The 24191-nt window shown below is 45.3% G+C and overlaps 3 non-coding genes across 3 annotated transcripts; all 3 read left to right on the top strand.

The window, feature by feature from the left end:
* Window positions 1-9921: 9921 nt before the first annotated feature.
* TRNAG-GCC (transfer RNA glycine (anticodon GCC)) lies at window positions 9922-9992 on the top strand. Its single transcript has one exon. It is a non-coding gene; the product is annotated as a tRNA-Gly (tRNA).
* Window positions 9993-16096: 6104 nt separating this feature from the next.
* On the top strand, window positions 16097-16167 carry TRNAG-GCC (transfer RNA glycine (anticodon GCC)). Its single transcript has one exon. It is a non-coding gene; the product is annotated as a tRNA-Gly (tRNA).
* Window positions 16168-22271: 6104 nt separating this feature from the next.
* Window positions 22272-22342, top strand: TRNAG-GCC (transfer RNA glycine (anticodon GCC)). Its single transcript has one exon. It is a non-coding gene; the product is annotated as a tRNA-Gly (tRNA).
* Window positions 22343-24191: the final 1849 nt, after the last annotated feature.

Genomic DNA, 24191 nt, shown 5'->3' with positions numbered 1-24191 from the left:
ATCTGCCACAGAGTCAGTGCTTTGGTCATGTTGTGTATCAGTCAGTTTTCGAACATTATATAGTCCTTAAGAGCAGCCTATTTGTCTTTGGGATGACACCCCGCTGGGAGAGGGTAGCATACAGTACTTCCATATCGTTGGCCAATACCATATTTGACATCCACATATTGGGCATGAGAGGACAGTTGTCCTTCCATTTCTAATATATAACTCGTTTAGCTACGAAAAGACCTAGATTTAACAGTCTATGGATGATAATAAACATTTTGCCCACAACGTCAAACATACATGTACGGGAAAGCACGTCCACCCGAAAGCCAGTAATGTCCACTAGGACCTTGCACACCTCTGACCAGTATGATCCCAGCATCGGGCAGGCCCAGAGAATATGCAAAAAGTCTGCATTTGGGGTCCGGCATATCGGGCACCTGCCCTCAGATTCTGAATTGAATAATGTGATTCTGGATGGGGTATAATGAAGGCAATTTACCATGTTAAAGTAGATGAGCTTAAACTCTTTTGCAAGTCTACAAAATGCTTGTCCATTGCTCAACACCATCTGCAAGTCCTGACTCCATTTGAGTCTAGCTTTTGACTCTATCTGCGGTGTATTCTGTTGTACTAGATTATATAGGGCAGATATCCCTCTCCTCACCTCCTGGAATTCATTATGTGTGACAAGCAAGGATAGGGAACTGGTTCCCACGGGAAAGAAGGCCAATGCGACCTAAATGATGCGTGCATGCGTTTAAATTGCAATATTTATAATGGCCCACTGTCGATCTGAGCCGTGACTCCATTCCAATCTTTGAAATGACCCTCAACAAACATGTCTCCCAGCGTGTGAAACTGTGCTTCCAGCCAGTCTGTGATGATCCTGCAGTCCATGATGGGGCTTAGGGCAGGATTGTTTTTCGTAAGGGGCGCCAATCTCCACCTGCCGGAACAGTTTCCTCCACGCAGGAAGTGTGGATCCCACTGAGTCTACTGAATTGTCCCATTTATAGCAGTCAACAAGCAGAAGAGTTTGTAGATTGGCATCACTAGCAGTCACGGTTTCTAGTTTAACATGGGGATGTGCCATATCAGTCCCGAACCAGTATGCTGCAAACTGATTCTGTGCAAGCAAGTAGTATAATTCAAAATGTGTAGCCGCAAGGCTACCAGACTCATACCGCAGCGCTAAGACTGCTCATTGCATTGTAATTGGGCCGGGTGTCAACACAAAATCGGTGCACAGGCACACCCATTCAGTGAAAAAGTCTCTGCCTCGCCATAACAATATCTTACCGAACAAATATAGCAGCTTGGGAAGGACGATAACCTTCAGGCTGAAATTCTACCCATTAGCGACATTGGTGATTTGCTCCATCTCGCCAAGTTCCGCCGCAGTTGTATTATATATGCTCCATGGATACCGTCAAAGATTCCAATGTTTGAATGTGGAAATAGGGTACCGAAAAATTTAAATGGGGTGTCGGACCATTTGAGGCCAGCCATGTTGGCGGGTCTCTTGGTTTTGGAGCTTAATGGAAACACTTTGGATTTAGCTCTACTAATGCAGAGTCTTGAGTATTTACTGAAATCAGTCACCACTTGGGTCAGGATCATGGGCTATATACCCTGCCCGGATTCCTCACAAGTAATTGAATAGCATCAGCGCAAAGCAATATCATTTCAGGAGTGCCCCCCAGTTTGATGCCCTTATCTTGGAAATGATCGCTAATGATGTCTGCCAGCAGTTCCACCACCAATGCGAATAGTAGTGGGGAACGAGGGCTGCCTTGCCTCGTACACTTAGCTAAATGGAGAATTGAGGAGAGTATGTCATTCGATCTCCGCCTGGCGAATGGCTTTGTTCATAACAATCTAATCCAAGATGGAAAAATCAGGGCCAAAACCATATTTCTCTAGGACTTTGAAGAGGAATTGCCAGGACACAGAGTCAAATGCTTTCTGCATGTCTAGAGAAACAGCCACTTCATGCACCTCTGGGTCCACTCAGATCAACATGTTGAATAGTCTTTGCAGATTTAGAGTCATCCCGACTGGTCCAGGTGCATTAGAAGGGTAGAAGCCTAGTTGGTATTATTTTGGCGTACCTTTTAACGTCCACCTTGATAAGAGATAGTGGACGGCAGAAGACGCAATCCCGCGCAGGCTTATTAAGTTATAAAAGCAAGATTATTATGAGTTCTCGCATTGATTCGGGTAATGTCCCTTTTGAAAGGGACTCCTCCCAAAGCTGTAATAGATATGGGGTAGGAGGTCCGGAAATTCTTCATAAAATTCTGGCATAGCCCATCTGACCTGGCTGCATTACCATTGGGCACCTCGCAGATTGCTGTTTTGATTTCTTCTTGCGTCATGGGACTTTTGAATAGGGCACTGGCTTCTCTGGAGAGCAGAGGGATCGGGATACTGTCTAGACATTGCTCCATTTCGGCATTGGCTGTTTTCCTCCTCGGGCCAAATAGTTCTCCATAAAACCAGTAGAAAGTGCCATTCATGTCTGTGCTGCAGTGCATTACTATCCCCACTTTAGATAATATGAACAAGATAGTTTTACTGCAGGTGTCTTTCCTAACCAGTTGGGGCAATAATTACCCGGTGTGCCTGCCTGGATGGAGGGTAGCCTGGGCGGACCCAAGGCACCAGTCTGATCTGGGGGGCCCAGACCAGCAGGGACCGGCAGGACCGTGATCACACGGTATGGGCCTGTAGGTCCGAAATGAGAGACAGTTACATTGGCAGATGGCAGTCGAACATGGTGGTCTTCCCAAGGCAGCAGGAGGCTGCCCTCGGTCTCTTCCTCTTTCAGGCGGGAGCTGTTTACTCGATGAGACAGCGGTCCTGGCCGGGTCTAGCTTCCCCTTTCCTTGCTAGGAGTCGCGGCAGGGCGGCTGGCCTTGGTGGCAGTTTGTTGGCCAGCAGGTGACCGCCAGCAGCACTTTGTAGATAAAGAGCCTCTATCTTCCTTAGGTTTAATCACACAACAGCAAACACCTTGACAAAGACGCGGGAGGGATGATCTAGTAACTGCGACTATACCAATACTTACAGATATACCGATAGCGAAATAAAAAGTTTATCAAAAGTGAAATACACTGAATAGTGCAACCTCTCCCTAAGACTCGAAACACGTGTGGGTGTTGATTGGTATACAAAGAAAAGTCATTGGTGTTGATTAATTTCATCTAAACTCATTATGCTTGCGCCAAGAACCGTGCACTTCGAATCAATGTATGGTGAGAACTGAGAATTATTGGGCTGAGTTAACTTGTTTTTGGTGTTAATGGCATCCGCTTTTCTAGTTTCTTTGCAGAATTCATGAAGAATAATCTTTTGTCTAGAGGCAATGATATCATTGTGAAATAGAAGATATGAGCATTAATGAATGTATTCAATTTACAATGAAATGAGAAATTTGATTTTATTATTGAATAATATTTTCTAAAAGTCTTACCCATGAATCTGACCGGACATATTAATGTTGTAAGCAATAATGAGTTTGAAGGAATTGAAGTGGTTGACAAGGTTTCTCTTATTTCCGTGCGAACTACAGTAAGGCAGAGAGTAAAACTTAAAAAAAGGACCTAGCAAAGTATGAATGAAGATTTCACCAGAATGTGAGCTCTCTGCCTGCTCCCTGCTTTTGAAATTGAAAGTGCATTGCTTTCCTGCTGCTCTATCCGGTCCTTTGGCATTCGTGAATTGTGCTCAACTGCACTTTTTTCCACAGAGGTCAACATGCAAGCATTGGTGGTTCAGTGGTAGAATTCTCGCCTGCCACGCGGGAGGCCCGGGATTCCCGGCCAATGCAGCAAAGTTTTTTTTACTTCTAAAAATCTGTTTGCATGCTGCTGACATTTTGAAAGTGAAATCAGAACATTATGCACATTATTCTGCAGCTCTAACGTAAACATTCATCCCTCTACCGCCCCCTGGAGCTCTCATGAAAGCATCCAAACGTCCCAGCCACATCTACGAATTTGCTCACAGATGGTTTACTGGTGTATACTTGTTGAAGAAAATACCGCAAAGAAATTACCATAGCAAAATCCGCATGTTTCTAATATGTGCTCGCACAATACATTATCTATTTAACTCTGAACTTTTAATTATGCCACTTTTTATTGCCCCCAGGGCAGAACTCCCGACTATAAACGGAGTGCTCTTCACTGCAACATAAATCACGTTCTGTTGTGTAATGACTGCACGTAATTGAGGAGGTGTATACTATATGGGTGATCATCAGGGCTTTAAGTGGGCCGGTGTTAGCCTGGGCCACGCCTCGGCAGTCTCAAGAAAGGGCTCCTCAGGCAGTCCTGTAGCCGAAGCGTTGCACAGTTACACAGACTGCCTGCAGGTGTCATCATGCAGCATGTTGCCTTTTAAATGAGGCTTCATGAGGAGTGATGACTCTTTACAGGAAAACAAACGGAGAGACTGGTTACTGTTTCAGAGTAGTCATCACGCAGCAGGCAGCCCTTTCATTCAAGGAGCCTGTGGTTGTTATCCACGCGGCACCTTGAATGAAAGGGCTGCCTGGTGCGTGTGAGAGAGGGGCACACTGGTATTACACCTTTGGTGTGCCCCAGCCTTTCACCAACCCCTCTAACCTGCATTGGCGAGTGGGGGGGGGCTCTCATTTGGGGTGTGGCCTAAATACACACATACTTTGGCCACGCCCCCCCCTCAATGTAGCACCCCACTTTATCCACTGGTGAACATATTAACTATAGTTAGTGGTGTTCCCATGGAAGGGCAGGGGGGCACAGGCCCCCACTTTGATCAAGCTTGGCAGCACAACCTATTCCCACTGTAGTGAGCTGCATGTGGCCCACGCTGCCCGGTGCTGGGCGCATGCACAACACAGAAACTGCGAGAAACATCACAACATGATGAGTTCGTTTCTTGACTTTAGTCAGCTGAAAAGTTCGCACTTTGCAATTAAAGTGGGCTGCACATGACATTGTTACCTAATTCATATTTTGGCTTTCTTTCGGTGGCCAATGTGCTGTATGCACAAGGGGGCAGGTAGGTCGTCAGGTTTGTCTGTACAGAGCAGGCAGACTGGCTTACCCAGGCCTTTAGTATCTTATCTGGAGTTAACTTCATTGAGTTATGTTTCTGTGGCCTACAATTTCGTGCATGCCGATAAACTCCACATTTTGATGTACTAACACCGAGATTCTCCCATATCCAGCTAGAATAGTTGATATTATTCCACATTTACTTGCATGCAAACCCTCCCGACATAGTCGGGAGTCTCTCAATTATTTCATCACAAATTGCGCTCTTTTTTACCTTCTCCCTCCTAAAATATTTCTAACCCCCATTCAATCCAATGGGAACATTCTCCCGAGCTCTGTTACAAAACCTCCCTCCCAGCTGTGGCAAAGATGTTGTCATGTATGTTTTGATGTGACGGATTGTCATCTGCAAAGGTGTGAAAGCCCTGGCTTTTTTTATTCTTATTTAAATTAAATGCTGCTGATGATTCTAAGGCTGTCTGTGTAATGAGTACATGTAATTGGCGAAGGTGTATAGGAGTAAAAGGGGGTCAGACCCCCTCATTCATGGTACTACGTCCTTTCATCGACACCCGACACCCGTTTTTTCGACTGGTGTTTTTACGAATGGTTTTTGCCGAAAACACTCATCGACATTTTTTTGGGGGGGAATGGGGAGGGCATATTAAGGGATGGGGAAAACAGAAAATTGGTAGAGGAGGGGGAGGGGAGTAACCCCCCAAAAATGTATTGGACAAAAATTTGATGAGTTTTTTCGGCAAAACTCTTCGTAAAACCACCCGTCGAAAAAACGGCTGTCGATTAAATGACACAGAGCCCTCATTCATAAATGCGCCTTGGTAAAATGATTGTACACATGACTTGCTGTAGCCAGTCTCCTAACAGTTAGAGAGCCAGTTCTGCCATGGCACAGAGCAGGCTCAAATGTCACATATGCATCTCTGATAGTTGCTGTGATGCAAAGTCCATGCAGGCAGAGGTGGCATGGCATTTTTTGAATTCTTTTTTTATTTCAGCACTTAGGTGGTTGAACAAACAGTACAAAAATAAAGCATCAGGAGGCAAGGCATATACATTACATGGTGCCTGATTACATTGTATATCAGTGGTTAAGCCATATCTATTCTCAATCTGCCACAGAGTCAGTGCTTTGGTCATGTTGTGTATCAGTCAGTTTTCGAACATTATATAGTCCTTAAGAGCAGCCTATTTGTCTTTGGGATGACACCCCGCTGGGAGAGGGTAGCATACAGTACTTCCATATCGTTGGCCAATACCATATTTGACATCCACATATTGGGCATGAGAGGACAGTTGTCCTTCCATTTCTAATATATAACTCGTTTAGCTACGAAAAGACCTAGATTTAACAGTCTATGGATGATAATAAACATTTTGCCCACAACGTCAAACATACATGTACGGGAAAGCACGTCCACCCGAAAGCCAGTAATGTCCACTAGGACCTTGCACACCTCTGACCAGTATGATCCCAGCATCGGGCAGGCCCAGAGAATATGCAAAAAGTCTGCATTTGGGGTCCGGCATATCGGGCACCTGCCCTCAGATTCTGAATTGAATAATGTGATTCTGGATGGGGTATAATGAAGGCAATTTACCATGTTAAAGTAGATGAGCTTAAACTCTTTTGCAAGTCTACAAAATGCTTGTCCATTGCTCAACACCATCTGCAAGTCCTGACTCCATTTGAGTCTAGCTTTTGACTCTATCTGCGGTGTATTCTGTTGTACTAGATTATATAGGGCAGATATCCCTCTCCTCACCTCCTGGAATTCATTATGTGTGACAAGCAAGGATAGGGAACTGGTTCCCACGGGAAAGAAGGCCAATGCGACCTAAATGATGCGTGCATGCGTTTAAATTGCAATATTTATAATGGCCCACTGTCGATCTGAGCCGTGACTCCATTCCAATCTTTGAAATGACCCTCAACAAACATGTCTCCCAGCGTGTGAAACTGTGCTTCCAGCCAGTCTGTGATGATCCTGCAGTCCATGATGGGGCTTAGGGCAGGATTGTTTTTCGTAAGGGGCGCCAATCTCCACCTGCCGGAACAGTTTCCTCCACGCAGGAAGTGTGGATCCCACTGAGTCTACTGAATTGTCCCATTTATAGCAGTCAACAAGCAGAAGAGTTTGTAGATTGGCATCACTAGCAGTCACGGTTTCTAGTTTAACATGGGGATGTGCCATATCAGTCCCGAACCAGTATGCTGCAAACTGATTCTGTGCAAGCAAGTAGTATAATTCAAAATGTGTAGCCGCAAGGCTACCAGACTCATACCGCAGCGCTAAGACTGCTCATTGCATTGTAATTGGGCCGGGTGTCAACACAAAATCGGTGCACAGGCACACCCATTCAGTGAAAAAGTCTCTGCCTCGCCATAACAATATCTTACCGAACAAATATAGCAGCTTGGGAAGGACGATAACCTTCAGGCTGAAATTCTACCCATTAGCGACATTGGTGATTTGCTCCATCTCGCCAAGTTCCGCCGCAGTTGTATTATATATGCTCCATGGATACCGTCAAAGATTCCAATGTTTGAATGTGGAAATAGGGTACCGAAAAATTTAAATGGGGTGTCGGACCATTTGAGGCCAGCCATGTTGGCGGGTCTCTTGGTTTTGGAGCTTAATGGAAACACTTTGGATTTAGCTCTACTAATGCAGAGTCTTGAGTATTTACTGAAATCAGTCACCACTTGGGTCAGGATCATGGGCTATATACCCTGCCCGGATTCCTCACAAGTAATTGAATAGCATCAGCGCAAAGCAATATCATTTCAGGAGTGCCCCCCAGTTTGATGCCCTTATCTTGGAAATGATCGCTAATGATGTCTGCCAGCAGTTCCACCACCAATGCGAATAGTAGTGGGGAACGAGGGCTGCCTTGCCTCGTACACTTAGCTAAATGGAGAATTGAGGAGAGTATGTCATTCGATCTCCGCCTGGCGAATGGCTTTGTTCATAACAATCTAATCCAAGATGGAAAAATCAGGGCCAAAACCATATTTCTCTAGGACTTTGAAGAGGAATTGCCAGGACACAGAGTCAAATGCTTTCTGCATGTCTAGAGAAACAGCCACTTCATGCACCTCTGGGTCCACTCAGATCAACATGTTGAATAGTCTTTGCAGATTTAGAGTCATCCCGACTGGTCCAGGTGCATTAGAAGGGTAGAAGCCTAGTTGGTATTATTTTGGCGTACCTTTTAACGTCCACCTTGATAAGAGATAGTGGACGGCAGAAGACGCAATCCCGCGCAGGCTTATTCAGTTATAAAAGCAAGATTATTATGAGTTCTCGCATTGATTCGGGTAATGTCCCTTTTGAAAGGGACTCCTCCCAAAGCTGTAATAGATATGGGGTAGGAGGTCCGGAAATTCTTCATAAAATTCTGGCATAGCCCATCTGACCTGGGTGCATTCCCATTGGGCACCTCGCAGATTGCTGTTTTGATTTCTTCTTGCGTCATGGGACTTTTGAATAGGGCACTGGCTTCTCTGGAGAGCAGAGGGATCGGGATACTGTCTAGACATTGCTCCATTTCGGCATTGGCTGTTTTCCTCCTCGGGCCAAATAGTTCTCCATAAAACCAGTAGAAAGTGCCATTCATGTCTGTGCTGCAGTGCCTTACTATCCCCACTTTAGATAATATGAACAAGATAGTTTTACTGCAGGTGTCTTTCCTAACCAGTTGGGGCAATAATTACCCGGTGTGCCTGCCTGGATGGAGGGTAGCCTGGGCGGACCCAAGGCACCAGTCTGATCTGGGGGGCCCAGACCAGCAGGGACCGGCAGGACCGTGATCACACGGTATGGGCCTGTAGGTCCGAAATGAGAGACAGTTACATTGGCAGATGGCAGTCGAACATGGTGGTCTTCCCAAGGCAGCAGGAGGCTGCCCTCGGTCTCTTCCTCTTTCAGGCGGGAGCTGTTTACTCGATGAGACAGCGGTCCTGGCCGGGTCTAGCTTCCCCTTTCCTTGCTAGGAGTCGCGGCAGGGCGGCTGGCCTTGGTGGCAGTTTGTTGGCCAGCAGGTGACCGCCAGCAGCACTTTGTAGATAAAGGGCCTCTATCTTCCTTAGGTTTAATCACACAACAGCAAACACCTTGACAAAGACGCGGGAGGGATGATCTAGTAACTGCGACTATACCAATACTTACAGATATACCGATAGCGAAATAAAAAGTTTATCAAAAGTGAAATACACTGAATAGTGCAACCTCTCCCTAAGACTCGAAACACGTGTGGGTGTTGATTGGTATACAAAGAAAAGTCATTGGTGTTGATTAATTTCATCTAAACTCATTATGCTTGCGCCAAGAACCGTGCACTTCGAATCAATGTATGGTGAGAACTGAGAATTATTGGGCTGAGTTAACTTGTTTTTGGTGTTAATGGCATCCGCTTTTCTAGTTTCTTTGCAGAATTCATGAAGAATAATCTTTTGTCTAGAGGCAATGATATCATTGTGAAATAGACGATATGAGCATTAATGAATGTATTCAATTTACAATGAAATGAGAAATTTGATTTTATTATTGAATAATATTTTCTAAAAGTCTTACCCATGAATCTGACCGGACATATTAATGTTGTAAGCAATAATGAGTTTGAAGGAATTGAAGTGGTTGACAAGGTTTCTCTTATTTCCCTGCGAACTACAGTAAGGCAGAGAGTAAAACTTAAAAAAAGGACGTAGCAAAGTATGAATGAAGATTTCACCAGAATGTGAGCTCTCTGCCTGCTCCCTGCTTTTGAAATTGAAAGTGCATTGCTTTCCTGTCGCTCTCTCCGGTCCTTTGGCATTCGTGAATTGTGCTCAACTGCACTTTTTCCCACAGGGGTCAACATGCAAGCATTGGTGGTTCAGTGGTAGAATTCTCGCCTGCCACGCGGGAGGCCCGGGTTCGATTCCCGGCCAATGCAGCAAAGTTTTTTTTTACTTCTAAAAATCTGTTTGCATGCTGCTGACATTTTGAAAGTGAAATCAGAACATTATGCACATTATTCTGCAGCTCTAACGTAAACATTCATCCCTCTACCGCCCCCTGGAGCTTTCATGAAAGCATCCAAACGTCCCAGCCACGTCTACGAATTTGCTCACAGATGGTTTACTGGTGTATACTTGTTGAAGAAAATACCGCAAAGAAATTACCATAGCAAAATCCGCATGTTTCTAATATGTGCTCGCACAATACATTATCTATTTAACTCTGAACTTTTAATTATGCCACTTTTTATTGCCCCCAGGGCAGAACTCCCGACTATAAACGGAGTGCTCTTCACTGCAACATAAATCACGTTCTGTTGTGTAATGACTGCACGTAATTGAGTAGGTGTATACTATATGGGTGATCATCAGGGCTTTAAGTGGGCCGGTGTTAGCCTGGGCCACGCCTCGGCAGTCTCAAGAAAGGGCTCCTCAGGCAGTCCTGTAGCCGAAGCGTTGCACAGTTACACAGACTGCCTGCAGGTGTCATCATGCAGCATGTTGCCTTTTAAATGAGGCTTCATGAGGAGTGATGACTCTTTACAGGAAAACAAACGGAGAGACTGGTTACTGTTTCAGAGTAGTCATCACGCAGCAGGCAGCCCTTTCATTCAAGGAGCCTGTGGTTGTTATCCACGCGGCACCTTGAATGAAAGGGCTGCCTGGTGCGTGTGAGAGAGGGGCACACTGGTATTACACCTTTGGTGTGCCCCAGCCTTTCACCAACCCCTCTACCCTGCATTGGCGAGTGGGGGGGGGCTCTCATTTGGGGTGTGGCCTAAATACACACATACTTTGGCCACGCCCCCCCCTCAATGTAGCACCCCACTTTATCCACTGGTGAACATATTAACTATAGTTAGTGGTGTTCCCATGGAAGGGCAGGGGGGCACAGGCCCCCACTTTGATCAAGCTTGGCAGCACAACCTATTCCCACTGTAGTGAGCTGCATGTGGCCCACGCTGCCCGGTGCTGGGCGCATGCACAACACAGAAACTGCGAGAAACATCACAACATGATGAGTTCGTTTCTTGACTTTAGTCAGCTGAAAAGTTCGCACTTTGCAATTAAAGTGGGCTGCACATGACATTGTTACCTAATTCATATTTTGGCTTTCTTTCGGTGGCCAATGTGCTGTATGCACAAGGGGGCAGGTAGGTCGTCAGGTTTGTCTGTACAGAGCAGGCAGACTGGCTTACCCAGGCCTTTAGTATCTTATCTGGAGTTAACTTCATTGAGTTATGTTTCTGTGGCCTACAATTTCGTGCATGCCGATAAACTCCACATTTTGATGTACTAACACCGAGATTCTCCCATATCCAGCTAGAATAGTTGATATTATTCCACATTTACTTGCATGCAAACCCTCCCGACATAGTCGGGAGTCTCTCAATTATTTCATCACAAATTGCGCTCTTTTTTACCTTCTCCCTCCTAAAATATTTCTAACCCCCATTCAATCCAATGGGAACATTCAATTCTCCCGAGCTCTGTTACAAAACCTCCCTCCCAGCTGTGGCAAAGATGTTGTCATGTATGTTTTGATGTGACGGATTGTCATCTGCAAAGGTGTGAAAGCCCTGGCTTTTTTTATTCTTATTTAAATTAAATGCTGCTGATGATTCTAAGGCTGTCTGTGTAATGAGTACATGTAATTGGCGAAGGTGTATAGGAGTAAAAGGGGGTCAGACCCCCTCATTCATGGTACTACGTCCTTTCATCGACACCCGACACCCGTTTTTTCGACTGGTGTTTTTACGAATGGTTTTTGCCGAAAACACTCATCGACATTTTTTTGGGGGGGAATGGGGAGGGCATATTAAGGGATGGGGAAAACAGAAAATTGGTAGAGGAGGGGGAGGGGAGTAACCCCCCAAAAATGTATTGGACAAAAATTTGATGAGTTTTTTCGGCAAAACTCTTCGTAAAACCACCCGTCGAAAAAACGGCTGTCGATTAAATGACACAGAGCCCTCATTCATAAATGCGCCTTGGTAAAATGATTGTACACATGACTTGCTGTAGCCAGTCTCCTAACAGTTAGAGAGCCAGTTCTGCCATGGCACAGAGCAGGCTCAAATGTCACATATGCATCTCTGACAGTTGCTGTGATGCAAAGTCCATGCAGGCAGAGGTGGCATGGCATTTTTTGAATTCTTTTTTTATTTCAGCACTTAGGTGGTTGAACAAACAGTACAAAAATAAAGCATCAGGAGGCAAGGCATATACATTACATGGTGCCTGATTACATTGTATATCAGTGGTTAAGCCATATCTATTCTCAATCTGCCACAGAGTCAGTGCTTTGGTCATGTTGTGTATCAGTCAGTTTTCGAACATTATATAGTCCTTAAGAGCAGCCTATTTGTCTTTGGGATGACACCCCGCTGGGAGAGGGTAGCATACAGTACTTCCATATCGTTGGCCAATACCATATTTGACATCCACATATTGGGCATGAGAGGACAGTTGTCCTTCCATTTCTAATATATAACTCGTTTAGCTACGAAAAGACCTAGATTTAACAGTCTATGGATGATAATAAACATTTTGCCCACAACGTCAAACATACATGTACGGGAAAGCACGTCCACCCGAAAGCCAGTAATGTCCACTAGGACCTTGCACACCTCTGACCAGTATGATCCCAGCATCGGGCAGGCCCAGAGAATATGCAAAAAGTCTGCATTTGGGGTCCGGCATATCGGGCACCTGCCCTCAGATTCTGAATTGAATAATGTGATTCTGGATGGGGTATAATGAAGGCAATTTACCATGTTAAAGTAGATGAGCTTAAACTCTTTTGCAAGTCTACAAAATGCTTGTCCATTGCTCAACACCATCTGCAAGTCCTGACTCCATTTGAGTCTAGCTTTTGACTCTATCTGCGGTGTATTCTGTTGTACTAGATTATATAGGGCAGATATCCCTCTCCTCACCTCCTGGAATTCATTATGTGTGACAAGCAAGGATAGGGAACTGGTTCCCACGGGAAAGAAGGCCAATGCGACCTAAATGATGCGTGCATGCGTTTAAATTGCAATATTTATAATGGCCCACTGTCGATCTGAGCCGTGACTCCATTCCAATCTTTGAAATGACCCTCAACAAACATGTCTCCCAGCGTGTGAAACTGTGCTTCCAGCCAGTCTGTGATGATCCTGCAGTCCATGATGGGGCTTAGGGCAGGATTGTTTTTCGTAAGGGGCGCCAATCTCCACCTGCCGGAACAGTTTCCTCCACGCAGGAAGTGTGGATCCCACTGAGTCTACTGAATTGTCCCATTTATAGCAGTCAACAAGCAGAAGAGTTTGTAGATTGGCATCACTAGCAGTCACGGTTTCTAGTTTAACATGGGGATGTGCCATATCAGTCCCGAACCAGTATGCTGCAAACTGATTCTGTGCAAGCAAGTAGTATAATTCAAAATGTGTAGCCGCAAGGCTACCAGACTCATACCGCAGCGCTAAGACTGCTCATTGCATTGTAATTGGGCCGGGTGTCAACACAAAATCGGTGCACAGGCACACCCATTCAGTGAAAAAGTCTCTGCCTCGCCATAACAATATCTTACCGAACAAATATAGCAGCTTGGGAAGGACGATAACCTTCAGGCTGAAATTCTACCCATTAGCGACATTGGTGATTTGCTCCATCTCGCCAAGTTCCGCCGCAGTTGTATTATATATGCTCCATGGATACCGTCAAAGATTCCAATGTTTGAATGTGGAAATAGGGTACCGAAAAATTTAAATGGGGTGTCGGACCATTTGAGGCCAGCCATGTTGGCGGGTCTCTTGGTTTTGGAGCTTAATGGAAACACTTTGGATTTAGCTCTACTAATGCAGAGTCTTGAGTATTTACTGAAATCAGTCACCACTTTGGTCAGGATCATGGGCTATATACCCTGCCCGGATTCCTCACAAGTAATTGAATAGCATCAGCGCAAAGCAATATCATTTCAGGAGTGCCCCCCAGTTTGATGCCCTTATCTTGGAAATGATCGCTAATGATGTCTGCCAGCAGTTCCACCACCAATGCGAATAGTAGTGGGGAACGAGGGCTGCCTTGCCTCGTACACTTAGCTAAATGGAGAATTGAGGAGAGTATGTCATTCGATCTCCGCCTGGCGAATGGCTTTGTTCATAACAATCTAATCCAAGATGGAAAAATCAGGGCCAAAACCATATTTCTCTAGGACTTTGAAGAGGAATTGCCAGGACACAGAGTCAAATGCTTTCTGCATGTCTAGAGAAACAGCCACTTCATGCACCTCTGGGTCCACTCAGATCAACATGTTGAATAGTCTTTGCAGATTTAGAGTCATCCCGACTGGTCCAGGTGCATTAGAAGGGTAGAAGCCTAGTTGGTATTATTTTGGCGTACCTTTTAACGTCCACCTTGATAAGAGATAGTGGACGGCAGAAGACGCAATCCCGCGCAGGCTTATTAAGTTATAAAAGCAAGATTATTATGAGTTCTCGCATTGATTCGGGTAATGTCCCTTTTGAAAGGGACTCCTCCCAAAGCTGTAATAGATATGGGGTAGGAGGTCCGGAAATTCTTCATAAAATTCTGGCATAGCCCATCTGACCTGGGTGCATTCCCATTGGGCACCTCGCAGATTGCTGTTTTGATTTCTTCTTGCGTCATGGGACTTTTGAATAGGGCACTGGCTTCTCTGGAGAGCAGAGGGATCGGGATACTGTCTAGACATTGCTCCATTTCGGCATTGGCTGTTTTCCTCCTCGGGCCAAATAGTTCTCCATAAAACCAGTAGAAAGTGCCATTCATGTCTGTGCTGCAGTGCCTTACTATCCCCACTTTAGATAATATGAACAAGATAGTTTTACTGCAGGTGTCTTTCCTAACCAGTTGGGGCAATAATTACCCGGTGTGCCTGCCTGGATGGAGGGTAGCCTGGGCGGACCCAAGGCACCAGTCTGATCTGGGGGGCCCAGACCAGCAGGGACCGGCAGGACCGTGATCACACGGTATGGGCCTGTAGGTCCGAAATGAGAGACAGTTACATTGGCAGATGGCAGTCGAACATGGTGGTCTTCCCAAGGCAGCAGGAGGCTGCCCTCGGTCTCTTCCTCTTTCAGGCGGGAGCTGTTTACTCGATGAGACAGCGGTCCTGGCCGGGTCTAGCTTCCCCTTTCCTTGCTAGGAGTCGCGGCAGGGCGGCTGGCCTTGGTGGCAGTTTGTTGGCCAGCAGGTGACCGCCAGCAGCACTTTGTAGATAAAGGGCCTCTATCTTCCTTAGGTTTAATCACACAACAGCAAACACCTTGACAAAGACGCGGGAGGGATGATCTAGTAACTGCGACTATACCAATACTTACAGATATACCGATAGCGAAATAAAAAGTTTATCAAAAGTGAAATACACTGAATAGTGCAACCTCTCCCTAAGACTCGAAACACGTGTGGGTGTTGATTGGTATACAAAGAAAAGTCATTGGTGTTGATTAATTTCATCTAAACTCATTATGCTTGCGCCAAGAACCGTGCACTTCGAATCAATGTATGGTGAGAACTGAGAATTATTGGGCTGAGTTAACTTGTTTTTGGTGTTAATGGCATCCGCTTTTCTAGTTTCTTTGCAGAATTCATGAAGAATAATCTTTTGTCTAGAGGCAATGATATCATTGTGAAATAGAAGATATGAGCATTAATGAATGTATTCAATTTACAATGAAATGAGAAATTTGATTTTATTATTGAATAATATTTTCTAAAAGTCTTACCCATGAATCTGACCGGACATATTAATGTTGTAAGCAATAATGAGTTTGAAGGAATTGAAGTGGTTGACAAGGTTTCTCTTATTTCCCTGCGAACTACAGTAAGGCAGAGAGTAAAACTTAAAAAAAGGACGTAGCAAAGTATGAATGAAGATTTCACCAGAATGTGAGCTCTCTGCCTGCTCCCTGCTTTTGAAATTGAAAGTGCATTGGTTTCCTGTCGCTCTCTCCGGTCCTTTGGCATTCGTGAATTGTGCTCAACTGCACTTTTTCCCACAGGGGTCAACATGCAAGCATTGGTGGTTCAGTGGTAGAATTCTCGCCTGCCACGCGGGAGGCCCGGGTTCGATTCCCGGCCAATGCAGCAAAGTTTTTTTTTTACTTCTAAAAATCTGTTTGCATGCTGCTGACATTTTGAAAGTGAAATCAGAACATTATGCACATTATTCTGCAGCTCTAACGTAAACATTCATCCCTCTACCGCCCCCTGGAGCTTTCATGAAAGCATCCAAACGTCCCAGCCACGTCTACGAATTTGCTCACAGATGGTTTACTGGTGTATACTTGTTGAAGAAAATACCGCAAAGAAATTACCATAGCAAAATCCGCATGTTTCTAATATGTGCTCGCACAATACATTATCTATTTAACTCTGAACTTTTAATTATGCCACTTTTTATTGCCCACAGGGCAGAACTCCCGACTATAAACGGAGTGCTCTTCACTGCAGCATAAATCACGTTCTGTTGTGTAATGACTGCACGTAATTGAGGAGGTGTATACTATATGGGTGATCATCAGGGCTTTAAGTGGGCCGGTGTTAGCCTGGGCCACGCCTCGGCAGTCTCAAGAAAGGGCTCCTCAGGCAGTCCTGTAGCCGAAGCGTTGCACAGTTACACAGACTGCCTGCAGGTGTCATCATGCAGCATGTTGCCTTTTAAATGAGGCTTCATGAGGAGTGATGACTCTTTACAGGAAAACAAACGGAGAGACTGGTTACTGTTTCAGAGTAGTCATCACGCAGCAGGCAGCCCTTTCATTCAAGGAGCCTGTGGTTGTTATCCACGCGGCACCTTGAATGAAAGGGCTGCCTGGTGCGTGTGAGAGAGGGGCACACTGGTATTACACCTTTGGTGTGCCCCAGCCTTTCACCAACCCCTCTACCCTGCATTGGCGAGTGGGGGGGGGCTCTCATTTGGGGTGTGGCCTAAATACACACATACTTTGGCAACACCCCCCCTCAATGTAGCACCCCACTTTATCCACTGGTGAACATATTAACTATAGTTAGTGGTGTTCCCATGGAAGGGCAGGGGGGCACAGGCCCCCACTTTGATCAAGCTTGGCAGCACAACCTATTCCCACTGTAGTGAGCTGCATGTGGCCCACGCTGCCCGGTGCTGGGCGCATGCACAACACAGAAACTGCGAGAAACATCACAACATGATGAGTTCGTTTCTTGACTTTAGTCAGCTGAAAAGTTCGCACTTTGCAATTAAAGTGGGCTGCACATGACATTGTTACCTAATTCATATTTTGGCTTTCTTTCGGTGGCCAATGTGCTGTATGCACAAGGGGGCAGATAGGTCGTCAGGTTTGCCTGTACAGAGCAGGCAGACTGGCTTACCCAGGCCTTTAGTATCTTATCTGGAGTTAACTTCATTGAGTTATGTTTCTGTGGCCTACAATTTCGTGCATGCCGATAAACTCCACATTTTGATGTACTAACACCGAGATTCTCCCATATCCAGCAAGAATAGTTGATATTATTCCACAGTTACTTGCATGCAAACCCTCCCGACATAGTCGGGAGTCTCTCAATTATTTCATCACAAATTGCGCTCTATTTTACCTTCTCCCTCCTAAAATATTTCTAACCCCCATTCAATCCAATGGGAACATTCAATTCTCCCGAGCTCTGTTACAAAACCTCCCTCCCAGCTGTGGCAAAGATGTTGTCATGTATGTTTTGATGTGACGGATTGTCATCTGCAAAGGTGTGAAAGCCCTGGCTTTTTTTATTCTTATTTAAATTAAATGCTGCTAATGATTCTAAGGCTGTCTGTGTAATGAGTACATGTAATTGGCGAAGGTGTATAGGGGTAAAAGGGGGTCAGACCCCCTCATTCATGGTACTACGTCCTTTCATCGACACCCGACACCCGTTTTTTCGACTGGTGTTTTTACGAATGGTTTTTGCCGAAAACACTCATCAACATTTTTTGGGGGGGGAATGGGGAGGGCATATTAAGGGATGGGGAAAACAGAAAATTGGTAGAGGAGGGGGAGGGGAGTAACCCCCCAAAAATGTATTGGACAAAAATTTGATGAGTTTTTTCGGCAAAACTCTTCGTAAAACCACCCGTCGAAAAAACGGCTGTCGATTAAATGACACAGAGCCCTCATTCATAAATGCGCCTTGGTAAAATGATTGTACACATGACTTGCTGTAGCCAGTCTCCTAACAGTTAGAGAGCCAGTTCTGCCATGGCACAGAGCAGGCTCAAATGTCACATATGCATCTCTGACAGTTGCTGTGATGCAAAGTCCATGCAGGCAGAGGTGGCATGGCATTTTTTGAATTCTTTTTTTATTTCAGCACTTAGGTGGTTGAACAAACAGTACAAAAATAAAGCATCAGGAGGCAAGGCATATACATTACATGGTGCCTGATTACATTGTATATCAGTGGTTAAGCCATATCTATTCTCAATCTGCCACAGAGTCAGTGCTTTGGTCATGTTGTGTATCAGTAAGTTTTCGAACATTATATAGTCCTTAAGAGCAGCCTATTTGTCTTTGGGATGACACCCCGCTGGGAGAGGGTAGCATACAGTACTTCCATATCGTTGGCCAATACCATATTTGACATCCACATATTGGGCATGAGAGGACAGTTGTCCTTCCATTTCTAATATATAACTCGTTTAGCTACGAAAAGACCTAGATTTAACAGTCTATGGATGATAATAAACATTTTGCCCACAACGTCAAACATACATGTACGGGAAAGCACGTCCACCCGAAAGCCAGTAATGTCCACTAGGACCTTGCACACCTCTGACCAGTATGATCCCAGCATCGGGCAGGCCCAGAGAATATGCAAAAAGTCTGCATTTGGGGTCCGGCATATCGGGCACCTGCCCTCAGATTCTGAATTGAATAATGTGATTCTGGATGGGGTATAATGAAGGCAATTTACCATGTTAAAGTAGATGAGCTTAAACTCTTTTGCAAGTCTACAAAATGCTTGTCCATTGCTCAACACCATCTGCAAGTCCTGACTCCATTTGAGTCTAGCTTTTGACTCTATCTGCGGTGTATTCTGTTGTACTAGATTAAATAGGGCAGATATCCCTCTCCTCACCTCCTGGAATTCATTATGTGTGACAAGCAAGGATAGGGAACTGGTTCCCACGGGAAAGAAGGCCAATGCGACCTAAATGATGCGTGCATGCGTTTAAATTGCAATATTTATAATGGCCCACTGTCGATCTGAGCCGTGACTCCATTCCAATCTTTGAAATGACCCTCAACAAACATGTCTCCCAGCGTGTGAAACTGTGCTTCCAGCCAGTCTGTGATGATCCTGCAGTCCATGATGGGGCTTAGGGCAGGATTGTTTATCGTAAGGGGCGCCAAACTCCACCTGCCGGAACAGTTTCCTCCACGCAGGAAGTGTGGATCCCACTGAGTCTACTGGATTGTCCCATTTACTGCAGTCAACAAGCAGAAGAGTTTGTAGATTGGCATCACTAGCAGTCACGGTTTCTAGTTTAACATGGGGATGTGCCATATCAGTCCCGAACCAGTATGCTGCAAACTGATTCTGTGCAAGCAAGTAGTATAATTCAAAATGTGTAGCCGCAAGGCTACCAGACTCATACCGCAGCGCTAAGACTGCTCATTGCATTGTAATTGGGCCGGGTGTCAACACAAAATCGGTGCACAGGCACACCCATTCAGTGAAAAAGTCTCTGCCTCGCCATAACAATATCTTACCGAACAAATATAGCAGCTTGGGAAGGACGATAACCTTCAGGCTGAAATTCTACCCATTAGCGACATTGGTGATTTGCTCCATCTCGCCAAGTTCCGCCGCAGTTGTATTATATATGCTCCATGGATACCGTCAAAGATTCCAATGTTTGAATGTGGAAATAGGGTACCGAAGTATTTAAATGGGGTGTCGGACCATTTGAGGCCAGCCATGTTGGCGGGTCTCTTGGTTTTGGAGCTTAATGGAAACACTTTGGATTTAGCTCTACTAATGCAGAGTCTTGAGTATTTACTGAAATCAGTCACCACTTGGGTCAGGATCATGGGCTATATGCCCTGCCCGGATTCCTCACAAGTAATTGAATAGCATCAGCGCAAAGCAATATCATTTCAGGAGTGCCCCCCAGTTTGATGCCCTTATCTTGGAAATGATCGCTAATGATGTCTGCCAGCAGTTCCACCACCAATGCGAATAGTAGTGGGGAACGAGGGCTGCCTTGCCTCGTACACTTAGCTAAATGGAGAATTGAGGAGAGTATGTCATTCGATCTCCGCCTGGCGAATGGCTTTGTTCATAACAATCTAATCCAAGATGGAAAAATCAGGGCCAAAACCATATTTCTCTAGGACTTTGAAGAGGAATTGCCAGGACACAGAGTCAAATGCTTTCTGCATGTCTAGAGAAACAGCCACTTCATGCACCTCTGGGTCCACTCAGATCAACATGTTGAATAGTCTTTGCAGATTTAGAGTCATCCCGACTGGTCCAGGTGCATTAGAAGGGTAGAAGCCTAGTTGGTATTATTTTGGCGTACCTTTTAACGTCCACCTTGATAAGAGATAGTGGACGGCAGAAGACGCAATCCCGCGCAGGCTTATTAAGTTATAAAAGCAAGATTATTATGAGTTCTCGCATTGATTCGGGTAATGTCCCTTTTGAAAGGGACTCCTCCCAAAGCTGTAATAGATATGGGGTAGGAGGTCCGGAAATTCTTCATAAAATTCTGGCATAGCCCATCTGACCTGGGTGCATTCCCATTGGGCACCTCGCAGATTGCTGTTTTGATTTCTTCTTGCGTCATGGGACTTTTGAATAGGGCACTGGCTTCTCTGGAGAGCAGAGGGATCGGGATACTGTCTAGACATTGCTCCATTTCGGCATTGGCTGTTTTCCTCCTCGGGCCAAATAGTTCTCCATAAAACCAGTAGAAAGTGCCATTCATGTCTGTGCTGCAGTGCCTTACTATCCCCACTTTAGATAATATGAACAAGATAGTTTTACTGCAGGTGTCTTTCCTAACCAGTTGGGGCAATAATTACCCGGTGTGCCTGCCTGGATGGAGGGTAGCCTGGGCGGACCCAAGGCACCAGTCTGATCTGGGGGGCCCAGACCAGCAGGGACCGGCAGGACCGTGATCACACGGTATGGGCCTGTAGGTCCGAAATGAGAGACAGTTACATTGGCAGATGGCAGTCGAACATGGTGGTCTTCCCAAGGCAGCAGGAGGCTGCCCTCGGTCTCTTCCTCTTTCAGGCGGGAGCTGTTTACTCGATGAGACAGCGGTCCTGGCCGGGTCTAGCTTCCCCTTTCCTTGCTAGGAGTCGCGGCAGGGCGGCTGGCCTTGGTGGCAGTTTGTTGGCCAGCAGGTGACCGCCAGCAGCACTTTGTAGATAAAGGGCCTCTATCTTCCTTAGGTTTAATCACACAACAGCAAACACCTTGACAAAGACGCGGGAGGGATGATCTAGTAACTGCGACTATACCAATACTTACAGATATACCGATAGCGAAATAAAAAGTTTATCAAAAGTGAAATACACTGAATAGTGCAACCTCTCCCTAAGACTCGAAACACGTGTGGGTGTTGATTGGTATACAAAGAAAAGTCATTGGTGTTGATTAATTTCATCTAAACTCATTATGCTTGCGCCAAGAACCGTGCACTTCGAATCAATGTATGGTGAGAACTGAGAATTATTGGGCTGAGTTAACTTGTTTTTGGTGTTAATGGCATCCGCTTTTCTAGTTTCTTTGCAGAATTCATGAAGAATAATCTTTTGTCTAGAGGCAATGATATCATTGTGAAATAGAAGATATGAGCATTAATGAATGTATTCAATTTACAATGAAATGAGAAATTTGATTTTATTATTGAATAATATTTTCTAAAAGTCTTACCCATGAATCTGACCGGACATATTAATGTTGTAAGCAATAATGAGTTTGAAGGAATTGAAGTGGTTGACAAGGTTTCTCTTATTTCCCTGCGAACTACAGTAAGGCAGAGAGTAAAACTTAAAAAAAGGACGTAGCAAAGTATGAATGAAGATTTCACCAGAATGTGAGCTCTCTGCCTGCTCCCTGCTTTTGAAATTGAAAGTGCATTGGTTTCCTGTCGCTCTCTCCGGTCCTTTGGCATTCGTGAATTGTGCTCAACTGCACTTTTTCCCACAGAGGTCAACGTGCAAGCATTGGTGGTTCAGTGGTAGAATTCTCGCCTGCCACGCGGGAGGCCCGGGTTCGATTCCCGGCCAATGCAGCAAAGTTTTTTTTTTACTTCTAAAAATCTGTTTGCATGCTGCTGACATTTTGAAAGTGAAATCAGAACATTATGCACATTATTCTGCAGCTCTAACGTAAACATTCATCCCTCTACCGCCCCCTGGAGCTTTCATGAAAGCATCCAAACGTCCCAGCCACGTCTACGAATTTGCTCACAGATGGTTTACTGGTGTATACTTGTTGAAGAAAATACCGCAAAGAAATTACCATAGCAAAATCCGCATGTTTCTAATATGTGCTCGCACAATACATTATCTATTTAACTCTGAACTTTTAATTATGCCACTTTTTATTGCCCACAGGGCAGAACTCCCGACTATAAACGGAGTGCTCTTCACTGCAGCATAAATCACGTTCTGTTGTGTAATGACTGCACGTAATTGAGGAGGTGTATACTATATGGGTGATCATCAGGGCTTTAAGTGGGCCGGTGTTAGCCTGGGCCACGCCTCGGCAGTCTCAAGAAAGGGCTCCTCAGGCAGTCCTGTAGCCGAAGCGTTGCACAGTTACACAGACTGCCTGCAGGTGTCATCATGCAGCATGTTGCCTTTTAAATGAGGCTTCATGAGGAGTGATGACTCTTTACAGGAAAACAAACGGAGAGACTGGTTACTGTTTCAGAGTAGTCATCACGCAGCAGGCAGCCCTTTCATTCAAGGAGCCTGTGGTTGTTATCCACGCGGCACCTTGAATGAAAGGGCTGCCTGGTGCGTGTGAGAGAGGGGCACACTGGTATTACACCTTTGGTGTGCCCCAGCCTTTCACCAACCCCTCTACCCTGCATTGGCGAGTGGGGGGGGGCTCTCATTTGGGGTGTGGCCTAAATACACACATACTTTGGCAACACCCCCCCTCAATGTAGCACCCCACTTTATCCACTGGTGAACATATTAACTATAGTTAGTGGTGTTCCCATGGAAGGGCAGGGGGGCACAGGCCCCCACTTTGATCAAGCTTGGCAGCACAACCTATTCCCACTGTAGTGAGCTGCATGTGGCCCACGCTGCCCGGTGCTGGGCGCATGCACAACACAGAAACTGCGAGAAACATCACAACATGATGAGTTCGTTTCTTGACTTTAGTCAGCTGAAAAGTTCGCACTTTGCAATTAAAGTGGGCTGCACATGACATTGTTACCTAATTCATATTTTGGCTTTCTTTCGGTGGCCAATGTGCTGTATGCACAAGGGGGCAGATAGGTCGTCAGGTTTGCCTGTACAGAGCAGGCAGACTGGCTTACCCAGGCCTTTAGTATCTTATCTGGAGTTAACTTCATTGAGTTATGTTTCTGTGGCCTACAATTTCGTGCATGCCGATAAACTCCACATTTTGATGTACTAACACCGAGATTCTCCCATATCCAGCAAGAATAGTTGATATTATTCCACAGTTACTTGCATGCAAACCCTCCCGACATAGTCGGGAGTCTCTCAATTATTTCATCACAAATTGCGCTCTATTTTACCTTCTCCCTCCTAAAATATTTCTAACCCCCATTCAATCCAATGGGAACATTCAATTCTCCCGAGCTCTGTTACAAAACCTCCCTCCCAGCTGTGGCAAAGATGTTGTCATGTATGTTTTGATGTGACGGATTGTCATCTGCAAAGGTGTGAAAGCCCTGGCTTTTTTTATTCTTATTTAAATTAAATGCTGCTAATGATTCTAAGGCTGTCTGTGTAATGAGTACATGTAATTGGCGAAGGTGTATAGGGGTAAAAGGGGGTCAGACCCCCTCATTCATGGTACTACGTCCTTTCATCGACACCCGACACCCGTTTTTTCGACTGGTGTTTTTACGAATGGTTTTTGCCGAAAACACTCAT

Source organism: Ambystoma mexicanum, chromosome 1p (genome assembly GCF_040938575.1).
Source record: "Ambystoma mexicanum isolate Mex_15411 chromosome 1p, UKY_AmexF1_1, whole genome shotgun sequence".
Taxonomy (NCBI): Eukaryota; Metazoa; Chordata; class Amphibia; order Caudata; family Ambystomatidae; genus Ambystoma; species Ambystoma mexicanum.
This window is presented reverse-complemented; position numbering and strand designations above follow the sequence as displayed.